Source organism: Hordeum vulgare, chromosome 5H (genome assembly GCF_904849725.1).
Source record: "Hordeum vulgare subsp. vulgare chromosome 5H, MorexV3_pseudomolecules_assembly, whole genome shotgun sequence".
Classification (NCBI taxonomy): Eukaryota; Viridiplantae; Streptophyta; class Magnoliopsida; order Poales; family Poaceae; genus Hordeum; species Hordeum vulgare.
The window spans coordinates 311720942-311733257 of NC_058522.1; the positions used below are offsets into that span (position 1 = coordinate 311720942).

Here is a 12316-nt window from a genome sequence, read left to right on the forward strand (position 1 = left end):
TCACATCATATTTTTAGCTCTACACTTTTACTTTGTTGCACTTTCCACCTTCAGATCTCACCTTGCAATTAATCGTGAAGGGATTGATAACCCCTTTATAGCGTTGGGTGCAAGTTTGTTTGTTTTTGCACAGGTACATTGGTGACTTGTCTTGATACTCCTACTGGATTGATACCTTGGTTCTCAAACTGAAGAAACTACTTACTGCTACTGTGCTGCATCACCCTTTCATCTTCAAGGGAAAACCAACGCAAGCTCAAGAGGTAGCAAGGTTACCGACTTTGTACATTCGACTGAACTATTCTGCAAAACATGAAGGATGAATACTTTATCAACATGGATAATTGCTATGAAAGAAAGATTTTGTACAATCAATTCCATTGTCCCGCTAGTCATAAATGGATCTTATTTCTTAAGTTATAGGAATTTGATTATGCTTTTCTTAGAATGCACGTCGTCATGGTGAGTCCTAGGTATGCTGCACTCCCTCCATAAAAGTTGTACAAATACAAAATGGCATGGTATTCTACAAAAAGAAAGGGGGTGTTAAACTACTGAATAACACTCATACACATATGCGCAGTAAAGTTATAGAAAACTAACAAATCTTTATTATGTATATCTGCTTAGTTAGACATATAAGAGAATACCATCACAAGTACTTGAGAAACTCGAGATTCAACCTAACATCATCTAAGCTCCCGCTTTGGCCATACAGAAGTCAACAGAAATGAGCAAAACAAGAAACTGAGCAAAAAGCTTTAAAGTGCAACAACTCCTTATGATTCTCCCCTTTCTGAATAGATTAACAACTATGCACCGTAAGTATTCCGAAATATGCCTGCTATTTTTTATACCTGATACTAAAAAATCCTTTTAGAAATAGAACATTATTGATACTTTAGATTTCCATACATTCAATGGAAGATTTTTAAACATGCATACTATATTTATTCTACGTTCACACTAAAATGGTGGTGGTTCTTAAAATTGCTTGTCATGGGTGGTGTGCAACACAATGGTGAGAGATGACAGAGAACATGACATGAAGATATAATTCTTACTTCAAACTGAAATTTAATTATGACATGCTCTCGTAAAAGTAGCATCGCTCGGTACAAGCAAATGTAAGTACACATGTAAATTTTGCTATCCTGGGAAGAAATGAAGATTTTAGTAGCGCAAACAGTCGTACCAAAGAAAAAATAGTGGTGTATAATGACATGCAAAATTCTGCAATCATTCACCGATGGTGGTCTTCTGAAAAAAGCTAGAGATCAATTAAGTGCTTTTCTAAAAACAGTGCTCTAGCATAGCACCCCAAATGCTTTTCTGAAAACCTGATCGAAATCCTGACAACCTCAAGCACTTGGTTCCGGTTAAAATTCAGATAAGCATAGAAACATGTCCACTTCTAGCATAGCAATTGACTTAAATTGATGACAACACACAGACCTGGGTACTCTACTTAAATTGACTTAAATATCTAGTTGTCTTCTATGTCAGTGTGATGATACAGCCAGTGACTCTTTGAACTAATTAATAAAAAAGTACAAGCACCGTAACCTACATATTCATTTGTTCTGTGAACAAAAGGTCATTATTACAGTCAATTTGAAGTGATTCACATCGCCATTTATCCAGTCAAATAATATAAGTTGACAATCCTATTTGACATAAAAAAACTCATTTCTCCATGACTGAATGTAACTTCTACAGTTATAGTAGATGCAAGTAACTTCTGATATCCATCGACAATAATTCCTTCATTGTCAACTTGTGTTCCAATACTTCTCCCTAGTATTGATGTCAATGCGCAGTCATTTGGTCCAATCGCGATGACTAAAAAGCCCAAATTCCAGACCCACTCATGATAGTAAGAGTAAGGAGAATAAGATAACAATGCTCACTGAACAAATTGAGGGAAAGCACGTTGTCGGTGGAGCCGCCTCCTCCAGGTTGTGGGTGGAGCCATGGTTGCTAAGAACTTGTCAGTATATAATCTATGCGATTGTACGAAAATGAGGATTATTAGCACGTAAATTGTGCAATTGACGAAAGATAAACTTGGTCCATGATTGCTAAACATCAGCTTGACGCTGGTGAAGTAAACTCGAGATGCGCATTTATAAGATAAATATGAGCCTCTCACTAACTTATTACTTGAATATGTGTTTGATTTGCGCAATTGTTTCTTTGCATGCTCGAGTTGCAATTTGTTTTTCTGGTTTTGTACAAGCAGTGACTTTCTACATTCTCAATTTGTTTGCATGACATAGCTACATGCTAGCTGCTATTTGGACTCTCCTCTCCATGTCTTAAGACCAGTAAGCGACAACGTAAAAAAAGTCAGAAAATACCATGATAATTGGTTATAGATTGAACATGACATTCATTAAGGATGATTACATGGGAAAGCATACACACACACACACACACACTACGAAAATATATATGAGTAAGACAACATACATGTAAGGGGGGCATAAAATGCACCACGGGTGTAATTCAGAGCATGGAGTAATTTAGGATTGAATAAATAATGTGTACAACTATCTCTGGACTTCGAAGGGAATTATTATGGATCATTTTTGTGCATGCAATTGTTCAAGACTCAAAAGCTCGGACAAATGAAATATTAGGACTCAAGATTAAAATGAAAGAGGCTCAGTTGGCATAAAATTCACGAACCTATGGTTTGAAGGCTGCATATCGTACCAACTTCCTGTGTAGAAGAAATAAAACAGTTTGATAGGAGGGAAACTTTCAATGAAAATATTCACAGGATATGCTTACGGAAATCACATGGCCAAAATAAATCTCAGCTTTCTTACATGACTAAGAATAGTTTTAAATCAATGCTTCAGTAATAATTCGCTGAAAAATAACATATCCAGAAACAACACGTGACAGGGTAGTTTATCCTTAACTACATCATATAGGTTACCTTGATTCACCTCATATGCAACCTGCTTGGACTTCTTATCATACACCATTGTTGACATGACACATAAAAAGTCTTCAGAATCAGAATTAACATGAGAGATAGAAATGGTCAAGTTAGCAAATGGTTATAGGGTAAATCAAGAATCAATGTGGAAGATCAATCTAGATGAACCGCAATAGCACTTATCACTTAGCCAAGTCTATACCTATCCTGTGAAGAGGACCTCTGCTTTTTCTCCTCCTTATCTCCCTACAAGAAAAAATATCACCACAATGTAATAAGAAATTTGTGCCATTTTTTGACAGAAAAAACCTATTTGCAGTAAACTTATAACCAACATATCCTCACCGCAATTGTACCATAAGCATCAGAAAAATGAAAATAAATAAATATTAGGATGGCCATCTCCGAGGGTAATCTTTGTGGATACCGAGGATAGTTTTGTGTCATTCGCATCACGGGGAATTAACTCAAGTGAAGTCATGGAGGGGTGGAGCATAATCCATATCAGTCGTCTACAAGATGTGGTCTACACGTCTGCTTGCACAAGGTCAAACCGAGCGAGGCAAGACCACTAAAGGGAAAGGAAACTTGTTGAGCATGAAGCATCAACCCGATGAAGCATATGTAACTTGCTGAATTTGTTACGTAGATCCATCGTATCAATGATGCAAAAATCTCTATCACAATCCCATAGGTTCAAACATTAACGCAAGATCTCATAGGTTGCAACTACCCTGATCTGACAGGTTATAAATTTAGTAATATTTGAGAGGTTGAAATAGTAGGCCATTCATCAGCAGGATTAAAAAATCAAGTCTTCTCAATCAGAGTTAGATTCAAATTTTATACTCGATATCTGTCTATTAGATAGAAGAGCAAATAATTAAGCTACCAGCAACAAAACTCACAAGTTTGTCCATCGAAGATGGCCACCCAAGAAGTCAACGTATGCCTAAACAGCAGAGTACATTGTTTTATTTTCTCCATCACTGTAATAATTCAACATCACAAAGGATCCGCCATGCAAGTAGAATCCACAATAAACAAAAAATAAGCAAATGCACAACAAAGGTACATAATGTAGAACAAAATATGCAAACTGATTCATACTGTAAAATTCGGTAAAAAAATCAGTAGTGGCAGCATGAAAGTAATGATCGCAGTGGAGTTTACCAAGTAAAGATCCTATATAGGGCCTCCTTTTCTGACCGGGTTGTAAGCCGCTTCTGGTTTTATTCCGTTCTTTTCTCATCGTACACTTAGGCATACCAACTTTGTACACCCTTCAATTTTTGTCCTCGCGGATTTTCACTCGTGAGATTTGCATTCCCATGACCAGGCGTGTTCATCGGGTCTTTAAACAAGTACGCTCCCCTGTTCCTAATGGATATGCAGGTGGATCACGATTCTCCATTTGTAAATCAAAAAATTTAAGTGGATACAAAAGGCAATCTTTCAAAATATGCAGATATGAAGATATCACTATTCACTATTTTATATAATCACAAAACGATGGCTATGAAGCAGCAGAGTAACTGATGATGTCAAAACTCAATTAGGAACATGTCACCTATATAGTTGAGCACATCTAAACTGATAGTCCGGATAAACTATCAACTATAGTTGTGCCTACTTTAATGCTTTCTAATTATTTATTGAAATATTAGCAGAACAAGTCAGCTACTCTCACATTACTATGGGATGTTTGTCTAAAGCTCTCAATGCTTTATGCTTAGGTTGTCTGGCATGACTCCTTGGTTAATATATCAAGAGTATAGTTATTAAAAATATTAGGATGTCAAAAGGATAGCGAGCTGTTCGGTTTTTTATAAGATGTTAACCTTGAGAAAGTAACAATAAATGCCCATTGTCAGTCCCACATTCAGTTTGTGGGCGGTCTGCTCACCCAGATATAAACTGCACATAGAAACTGGAAATTATACAAATAAGGTTAATCTCGCACATTTGAGAATCTTGTTCACAAGACTGAGGGCTCAACTGACACCATATTGTCTTTGAATTCCTCCCAGACTATATATTTCTACCAAGATAGTTTTGCCTACGAACATTGGAAGAACCAAAAACATAATGATGTCAAGGTATGCCTAAGCTCAACAGACCTTGGATCCGAGGGGATGGTCGCCCTGCACCAGCCAGGACCCGTGCTGGACGTACCGCTCTGCCGCAGACACGTGCCAGAGTACGTCGAGCAGCAAGCCGATGGCGTAGTCAGCGACGTCTGTGGAGAAGACTTCCCTTGAGTTGGCGACGACCATGCCGCGGCACCCGCACTCAGCACCTACACATGCGGTGGGCGCGCGGGGCGCGGCGCGCGGGGAGCAACGCGTGGGCGAGCGGCGCAACGCGGGGCGACAACCGGCGCTGAACCGGCGCGACGAGCGGGGCGAGGGGGCGGCGACCTTCGCTGCAAGCGGGGCGAGCGTGCGGGGCAAGGGGCGGCGAGCGGGGCGAGGGGGCGGCGACCGGCGCGGCGGGGCGAGGAGGCGGAGACCGGAGCGGCGCTGCGAGCGTGCGGGGCGATGTGGAGACCGGCGTAGACAGAGCAAGCGTGAGGAGCGAGGGGCGGAGATCGGTGCAGGCGGGGCGAGTCGTCAGTTAACGCGCAGACGAGGTGTGCGGGCGAGACGACGTGCGAGGTTAGCGAGCCGTTCGATTAGCGCTAACGAAGATTCGTTAGTTTCGTTAACAAAATTTTTAGAGCGTTGATTTAGAGATTAGAGGGTCTAGATGTAGAGATGAATCTTCACTCTCGTGCTTTTAATAGTAGAGATGGTGTGCCTTTGCAGGAATTAGCAATAAAGGCTGAAACAGTGGTCGAGGTCATTTTTGCAATGATTCCTTTCTGTTTTGAGATTTTGCAAATTGGTTCTGTTAACGGTACTATTTACAGTATATATCTATTTCAGACCGTGTTATTTTGTGTATTTGATTTTCAATAGTATATTTTCTGTTGAGTATTATGTACTCCGGAATAACACTGTGATGTAAATGATTTCCGTGTTCATGACATGTCGAAATTATTTATTTTCATCATTTGCAATTGAGATTTTTAATTTCCTGCAATAAAAATCAATTCATCTTAATCGAGCCTTTTTGGCTTAATATGAGGAAGAATTGATATGCAAAATTGAAAGTGATTTTCTTCAAATTGATGTTTTGGGGTCACAAGGTAGTGTGTAGATCTAGTGCTTTGTGTATTATCACCACTAATCTTAAAGCCTAAATTTTTTCATTTTGACATTATGATTTCTTTACAAAGTATTCTCCCACATGTTTTACTAAGTCATGACATAAGGCATTACGAATGAGTATCTACTGATTTCATCAGATTATACTCCCTAGTGACGCGAGATCCACTCAATTTTGAAGATTATCTTCAAGGTGTCATACTTAGAAATTTGAGATCCACATTAATGGTTTCAAGATAACTTCTTGAAATACCCATTAATTTTGCTAAGTTCATTAGAACATCAACCATGATGATCTTTAATTTACTGACCGTAAATTGATTATCTCTAGTAACCGATGCCTAGAGAATTTGAGGCATTCGCCCTCAATGGCCACCACCGCCCTTCCCAGGCCAAGGACAACATGATCACTCTTGTGTCTTGTGGGATAATGTGTGAAATCCAAGACCGTAAGATTCATCTCTGGTCGGGATCACACCGCTAACAGAAAAATGTTGTCTTATACATCATAAGGCAATATATTGATTCATATCTCAACATGTGGTTATTGTGTATCATCAATTCCTAGGACACAATGAACCTAACGTGCAAAGGTTTTAAGCTCACTTCAACCTTTAACCTGACATCACCAGTGATGACGGGATCCTACGGGCACGGAGAACATGATGGTTGAATATGCCTCAACTGACATGTTTGAAGACTATGAATAGTCTTTCAATCTCTTGAGTGGTTAATATTTATTTATGTCCATTTGTGATGTTGTATTAAAAACATAACTGTTTTTGCCATCATATATTTTATATCACAGTATATTGTATTTGTACTTTGGTACAAATACATTTGTATGTATTCTATATATCTGATGGTGATTTTCTTGAGAATCTTCATGTCTATGTATAGATTTGTACGATGGTCAATCTGATGAAATATGATTTGTGCCTTGTGGACATATACACTAGGAACTCTATACTCAGGGAAGTGAAATGTTTCCACTCTTGTTGAGAGAAAGGAGATATTTTAAAATCGCTAGACGCGATGAGGTATTTGTTGGATCAACTCGAGTCATATTTACTATCCCTATAGGTACTCAAGTAACGTCAAGATGCTTTATTGCTTCCGGTTTAACTCGTCCTACTAAACTATAGAGGTATACATCAACATAGTTTCCGTAGCGAAACTTATGATGAAAACAAAGAGGGCTAACTTCTCTTTACCATATTGAACGGATATGGCAAGCACATTCGATATGTGTCATCAAGATTGTACTACGCATACTACAAAGCCCGTAACACATGTTGCGTCCAAGATAGTTTTCCAAAATGTCTTGTGTATGACAAACTTGACATACTCGCCTTGGTCATCTAGACATTGGGTTGAAACCGAAACTGTCAGCAATTCCATTGGTTTATGATTATTATGATGCTAAATTCTAACAATATTTGGATTTTGTGTGCACTACATGTGACGTAGGGAGGAAAATTTGAAGGCTCGCGCACCTTAAAGTCTATGCTGAACAACTCAGACTCCTTGAATGCATCAAGTCGAGGTAAGTGGCTCTTCCCATCCATTGACTAGACTATTTAGGTATTCCATGGTTCTAAAAGACACATCTATACGATGGTATCCAGTGTGATTTATTCACACGAAACCATTGGTTCATTATCCTGACACGAACTTCAAGAAAATTGAATGGATAACATTGCAAAATTCTCCTTGGGTGCCTTCTATATGTCCCTCGGATTGAAATTTAGGAATTTTTCCTAATGTCTAGACTCATAATAGTTTGGTAGATTCCTATCCAAAGAATTAAGCTCATTGCATGATCTTTATTTGAAATTACAACTTACCAACTTTATGTTGGAGTCATGTAGTTTTACACACTCATGACCAAACTGCATAATATTATTCCCCTCTATCTTTGATACATGGAAATCTACCAAGTATTTCCCATCTGCGATAATTTGGTTACCGATATCACCACCCGACATACACCATTGGCCCCCTCAACATACAGTTGGGATCTATGTGAGGAATAACTGTATTTCCGTCAATACCTCAAGCCCCTCGCATGGGAAGTTATTCAAGGCTAGTATATTGATTCAATGAGGAATATTTCCAGGCATTAGGGGAAGAATTCAAGTACCATGATGAATGCCAGGAAATTAGTGGAATGTTCAAAATATTACTGCCTCAAATACGCATACTCAAAGATCTGAACCATGCGTATGTAAAGGTGTCAAATAAATTTACTGAATGTAAAGGTGTCAAAAATCATACAATCCCGCAAAAGTATGCCTGAAAGAGTGGAGGTACCAACAAAGTCCACTCCACTCCCCGTTCAAAGTAACATGGGGAGATGTATGCCAAAAGTATATCAGGATTCAGCTTCTTACAAGCAAGGATATCAAGGCCTCTAAATCAGTAAATGCAAGTCAACTCCATGTTGAGAGACACCTAATGGGTAGTATACATCTAGTGGATGGGAAACCTCCACCAACCCAGGTCGTAGCACACACAATGACCGGGACATCGGAATACCTGACTAAATCGCATTGGGAAATCACGAGTAGTCACCATGGGCAATGATATTTCCATCAACTATATATTGATATATAAGTTCTAGAGAATCATATAACTGAAAGTCTATAACTGTCGACATATATTTCCCAACTGGATTGCAAAACGTTTCACATGATTCGGGTCCAACGACCATGGCCATGGCAATGTGTTAACAACACTCAGACTGAACTCAAGCAAATGGTATACTCTGGGTAGAAATGATCTTGCTCAATAATGGGAAGGTATTCATAAGCAATACCTACACCAGTTTTCTTCTGGAAATAGAATTGAGAACAACGAGGTGTTGAAACAAAGAGCAAGTATTTTAGCACAAGGGTTCACGCGATACCCAACTATTCTCCATAGGTGGAATCTCTTGCCGATAACTTATATCATTGGCAATACAAAATCATCTATCTATGCAGTTGACAGATGTAGTGGTTACACATTCATGTGGATCACTAGATTCAGACATAGATGGTTCCCGTTGGAATCCTGATTTTGAATCAAAATGCACAACGCAACATACATTGTGTAAAATCAATAAGTCACCATATGACTTATTATTATCGTCGGTACATTTGCTACAACCGAGTAGTGAGTTCCTTATGCACAAGGGTTACTCCTACAATGACGATTATCCATGTTTGTGTGTGTGCAATTATGACACATGTAATCATCTAAACGACGGAGTTTAAAATGAAGAATTTGGGTAAACCAAAATACCATTCATTACTACAACCTGAGATCCTTCATTCATACATTATGGTATACTATGTTGTCTATATCCAAAATATATTGGAGAAATTCATTGGGGACAAATATTATCCATCCATATCTCTCATGGCAGTTCATTCTATAGATGTAGAGAAAGATCTATTTAGACCAAGAGATGATGGAAATGAGATATTGGGACTCAACATTCCATAATGCCATTGGATCCACCAAACGCGATTGGTTGGGACTCTAGAATATCTATTGATATCTCCAAAGGCATCAAACATCTTGTCCTAGTTTTTCAGTTTCACATAAATCTGAACACCAATACCATTGGATACATTGTTCAAATTCCCGGTATGTCAGGTCATAGACAAGCTTAGTGTTCCTACTAGGTGTGGTATTCCTCTCATGAAGAGTCTTCGAAATAGACCTCGTGGATAATCCATGAACCATTATCTCAATCATAATGTTTTCTTGTGTTGCCCGGATGCAAATAGGTTATGCAATAAGCAACATCGCTATATTGCATATCTTTCAAATCAAATCATGTGGCTGATTTTCTCACAAAGTCTCTACCAACTTCCACATTCCAAAAATATGTTCATGGAATTGGTATGTGATGGCTTCGAAATTAGCAAGAATCAAGGGGAGTATCTTCCTGAATTATCCTTGTTCAATGCATCATAATATACTCTTTTCCCTTTGTGAGGCTAATATACAGGTTCTTAGAAAGCTTTTTAATGTGGTAATATGAACATGAGATCATATGTCATACTTTTAGTTTTCCCCACCGGGGTTTTTAGGAAAGTATATACGACATATTTATTATCCTCTAAACTCTATGGTTTTTCTCATATTGAGTTGAAAGAGACAATTATAGTCGTATGTCATATCATTTTTCTCCTTATATTTCCCCGCTGGGTTTTAAAGGAGTTTTCAATGAATTATCAAATCATACTCTTTTCTTTATGAGCTATCTCTCGAAGTTTTTCATATAAGGTTTTCAATGAGGCAACATACATAATACTTTCTATTTTCCCCACCGGGGTTTTAAAAGGAAGTATACAAAGCATATTTATTGTTCTCCAAACTCACCAATGAGTTTTCTCCTTCTTCGAAGGTTTTTCTCATATGAGTTAGCAAGGAGACAAGAATCATTGTATGTTGCAAAATTTTCTCCTTATATTTTCCCATAGGGGTTTAAAGGAGTTTTAACAACACATATGCACTATTCTCCTCATATTTTTCCCACAGGGTTTTTAGAGGAGTTTTTCTCAGTATGAAGATGATGAACATTCAAGGCAATCATATGCAAGGAGGGGTATTTATCAATATGGTATACATTCATGAAGACAAGCATTGATTAGGGGGAGTGTTAGGAATTAATTAGTTAGAATACTTATGGGTTAATCCCTACTTTATCTAAACCTTCTTTGGGGAACAGTCGTGTTGCTTCACTTGTGACTCTTTGTAAAGTCGTACGTACTGACGTGCCCCTTGAGCATGTATATATAGTTCATCATCATCAATAAAGAGATCACTTCATTCTCTCAATCACTTTTCATTATAACACATTGATTGGAGACATGCGGACTCACTCATACAGACGTACTCATCCACAAGATCATCGAGAATATCATACGCAAGCATGTGAATAGCCGCAATGCATTTTTTGTAAGAAGAGAAACCAAGCTTGCCAAGGGGATCCTCCTTGCACTCAAAGTATGGGTCATATGCTACCACTCCCTCTCGAATATGATTGAACACATGTCTTGGCATATGCAAGCAACAACAAAATTTGTGTGCTTTGAAAAGTGCGCTATTCTTAAAGTAATCGGCATAGAGAATTGTGTGGCCTTTCCCCCCATTGCGGTTCAAGGTTGGAGCATGGCCGAGGATTGATCCCTGAACCGAGGCCACATCCTACTAATGTGGTCATGGATGGCAAATGCATCCGCCACAAGCTCTTGATCATCTGAGGATGGATTATTGGATGAACAAATGAAGTTGTGAAAGAACATCTCATTGCCGCTATCCATAATACCTCGTGAGTAAATTTTCAAACACCTTGCGGTCGTGGTGGAGACGCGTCCGGAAAGAGCAAGTCCATTTCATGAAGCGAGGCTGGTGTTGGCGGGTGTTTGCGGCACTGCATATGCTGCTGGAAGTTGTTGGGGTTGACGTTCGGCGCCGGGGTCGTAGATTCTCTCCCGCTGGTAGCAAGGAACCACACACGTTGACAAAAGGCTCTACCGAAACACGAGGCGTGGACCGTCTATGAAACGACAAGGTTGTGGGGCGGACGACCTCGATGGAAGGCGGCGCAGACGGGAATTAGGGTGGAGGTGACGATGGCAGGGGCGGAGGGCGGAGGGAAATGTACGGATTAGAGAATATTGTTTGTGTCCCTGATAGGCGGGCCAGGGGGGGACAAGGGCGCGTGTCTTACCAGTCTGCGCGTCCATTCGTTCGGCCGCAAACGCCGCCCAGTGTTGGGCCTCGAATGGGTAAAAAACAGACCAAAAACCGACATTGTTTTATTTGCTACTGTGCGTTGGGCAGCTTGTTCTTTCCGTTTACTCCCGAACGAACATGGACGGACCATTTGGGGTTGTGAGTTGGATTTGGCTTAAGAACATCTCTCAAATGTGCACCCCTATACATTTGTGCCCGTAGATAGTGATCGGTCACCCTTTATTTTTCGGTGTGCACCCCTATATGTCCATGTTCATAGGCGTCGACAAGAACATGAACGTATTGAACCCACGAGCATATGAACATGCTTTTTACAAATGCATCTTAAATGTGTTTTAATATGTCAAAAAAATCAAAACAAAATTTCACACATACATGTGTGTGAGTCACAAAGTTCTATGAA

General features: G+C 39.3%; 1 long non-coding RNA gene across 6 annotated transcripts; it reads right to left on the reverse strand.

Annotated features, from left to right (window-relative positions):
* Positions 1 to 272: 272 nt before the first annotated feature.
* LOC123398549 lies at positions 273 to 5299 on the reverse strand. 6 transcript variants are annotated; one of them, XR_006610180.1, is made up of 8 exons: positions 5071 to 5299; positions 4124 to 4330; positions 3859 to 3939; positions 3153 to 3196; positions 2948 to 3019; positions 2692 to 2725; positions 1911 to 2003; positions 273 to 303 (listed from the first exon to the last, which is right to left on the reverse strand). It is a non-coding gene; the product is annotated as an uncharacterized LOC123398549 (long non-coding RNA). The 6 variants fall into 6 exon arrangements; XR_006610181.1 differs by lacking the exon at positions 3859 to 3939 and adding an exon at positions 4792 to 4880 and having other exon boundaries at positions 4124 to 4324; XR_006610179.1 differs by lacking the exon at positions 3859 to 3939 and adding an exon at positions 4792 to 4880.
* Positions 5300 to 12316: the final 7017 nt, after the last annotated feature.